General features: G+C 34.8%; 1 protein-coding gene across 3 annotated transcripts in view; it reads right to left on the reverse strand.

The window, feature by feature from the left end:
- Positions 1-2593: 2593 nt before the first annotated feature.
- LOC308328910 (apoptosis-stimulating of p53 protein 1-like) overlaps positions 2594-2951 on the reverse strand; it is a gene marked incomplete at its 5' end in the record, with an annotated part of 37708 nt that continues 37350 nt past the window's right edge. For all 3 annotated transcript variants that reach the window (XM_080783021.1, XM_080783023.1, XM_080783024.1), the window contains one exon: positions 2594-2951. This exon is cut by the window's right edge and continues 142 nt beyond it.

Here is a 2951-nt window from a genome sequence, read left to right on the forward strand (position 1 = left end):
AAAAACGATGGGTTATATCCCATGTTTTTTGAAATTTTGAAAAAAAAAGTTAGCCTTGTTTCTCATCATTTTGGACCGTGGGCTATAGCCCATATCGTACGGCATACTATAGCGCGCAGTTTTTCATCATTTTTGAGGATTTTAAAAAAAACGACGAAATGACAAAAACGATGGGTTATAGCCCATGTTTTTTGAAATTTTGAAAAAAAAAGTTAGCCTCGTTTCTCATCATTTTGGACCGTGGGCTATAGCCCATATCGTACGGCATACTATAGCGCGCCGTTTTTCATCATTTTTGAGGATTTAAAAAAAATGACAAAATGACAAAAACGATGGGTTATAGCCCATGTTTTTTGAAATTTTGAAAAAAAAAGTTAGCCTCGTTTCTCATCATTTTGGACCGTGGGCTATAGCCCATATCGTACGGCATACTATACCACGCCGTTTTTCATCATTTTTGAGGATTTTAAAAAAATGACGAAATGACAAAAACGATGGGTTATAGCCCATGTTTTTTGAAATTTTGAAAAAAAAAGTTAGCCTCGTTTCTCATCATTTTGGACCGTGGGCTATAGCCCATATCGTACGGCATACTATAGCGCGCCATTTTTCATCATTTTTGAGGATTTTTAAAAAATGACGAAATGACAAAAACGATGGGTTATAGCCCATGTTTTTTGAAATTTTGAAAAAAAAAGTTAGCCTCGTTTCTCATCATTTTGGACCGTGGGCTATAGCCCATATCGTACGGCATACTATAGCGCGCCGTTTTTCATCATTTTTGAGGATTTAAAAAAAATGACGAAATGACAAAAACGATGGGTTATAGCCCATGTTTTTTGAAATTTTGAAAAAAAAAGTTAGCCTCGTTTCTCATCATTTTGGACCGTGGGCTATAGCCCATATAGTACGGCATACTATAGCGCGCAGTTTTTCATCATTTTTGAGGATTTGAAAAAAATTACGAAATGACAAAAACGATGGGTTATAGCCCATGTTTTTTGAAATTTTGAAAAAAAAGTTAGCCTCGTTTCTCATCATTTTGGACCGTGGGCTATAGCCCATATCGTACGGCATACTATAGCGCGCCGTTTTTCATCATTTTTGAGGATTTAAAAAAAATGACGAAATGACAAAAACGATGGGTTATAGCCCATGTTTTTTGAAATTTTGAAAAAAAAACTTAGCCTCGTTTCTCATCATTTTGGACCGTGGGCTATAGCCCATATCGTAAAGCATACTATAGCGCGCCGTTTTTCATCATTTTTGAGGATTAAAAAAAAAACGACGAAATGACAAAAACGATGGGTTATATCCCATGTTTTTTGAAATTTTGAAAAAAAAAGTTAGCCTCGTTTCTCATCATTTTGGACCGTGGGCTATAGCCCATATCGTACGGCATACTATAGCGCGCCGTTTTTCATCATTTTTGAGGATTTTAAAAAAATGACAAAATGACAAAATTTTGAAAAAAAAAGTTAGCCTCGTTTCTCATCATTTTGGACCGTGGGCTATAGCCCATATCGTACGGCATACTATAGCGCGCCGTTTTTATCATTTTTGAGGATTTTTAAAAAATGACGAAATGACAAAAACGATGGGTTATAGCCCATGTTTTTTGAAATTTTGAAAAAAAAAAGTTAGCCTCGTTTCTCATCATTTTGGACCGTGGGCTATAGCCCATATCGTACGGCATACTATAGCGCGCCGTTTTTCATCATTTTTGAGGATTTTTAAAAAATGACGAAATGACAAAAACGATGGGTTATAGCCCATGTTTTTTGAAATTTTGAAAAAAAAAGTTTGCCTCGTTTCTCATCATTTTGGACCGTGGGCTATAGCCCATATCGTACGGCATACTATAGCGCGCCGTTTTTCATCATTTTTGAGGATTTTAAAAAAATGACGAAATGACAAAAACGATGGGTTATAGCCCATGTTTTTTGAAATTTTGAAAAAAAAAAGTTAGCCTCGTTTCTCATCATTTTGGACCGTGGGCTATAGCCCATATCGTACGGCATACTATAGCGCGCCGTTTTTCATCATTTTTGAGGATTTTTAAAAAATGACGAAATGACAAAAACGATGGGTTATAGCCCATGTTTTTTGTCATTCAGATTTATTTATTTTTATTTCATTTTCCAGATTTTTTTTTCTTCTTTTTTTTAGATTTTCATTGGTGGGCCAGTCATAATGGTCCGGGCCTGAGGTTGAGTATCACTGCTCTAGAGTATGGAAAAAAGGTTTCATTTGCACATTAAAACTACAAATTAAGCAATACATAGAAATACAAGACATAGAACAATTGTACAATGAATGACAAAAAGTCTGTGACCGTGAGACCCTTACCTTGAAGAATAATAATAAAATTCACACTCGCGTTAATTCAGCAACAATCTGAATAAATAGTTCATAGCTATAATTAATAGCTAACTAATTAGCAAAAATAAATGAATAAGATTACCAACTAATTTGCATGAATATATGAATAACTAAATAACGAATTAGCATAAATAAAATACACACATTTTGCTCTCTGCGACCAGCAAGCTTTATTATAATTATTATTATTGTACGTTTAGATTGTAGTTACAATAGTATTTATTATTGTGCATTTATATACTTTAAGTTACAGGATGCAGAAAGATCAATGTTTTGTGTGTGCGTGCGTGCGTGTGCGTGCGTGTGTGTGTGTGTGTGTGCGTGTGTGCGTGCGTGTGTGTGCATAAAGAAGCCAGTTTCAAACCGTTGCATCCACCAGGTGGCAGCAGTGAGTTCAACCGCAAGAAAGAAATGGGCAGAGAATAAAATAATAATAATAATAATAATAATCATAATACTGGTTTTAACAAACAATCATATTATACAATATTTATGTTTTATTCTTTGTCTTTTTTATTTATCCAAACAATCTCTCTCTCTCTCTCTCTCTCTCTCTCTCTCTCTCTCTC

The sequence above is a fragment of the Protomyctophum bolini genome (assembly GCF_963924005.1).
Source record: "Protomyctophum bolini genome assembly, chromosome: 15".
NCBI classification, from domain to species: domain Eukaryota; kingdom Metazoa; phylum Chordata; class Actinopteri; order Myctophiformes; family Myctophidae; genus Protomyctophum; species Protomyctophum bolini.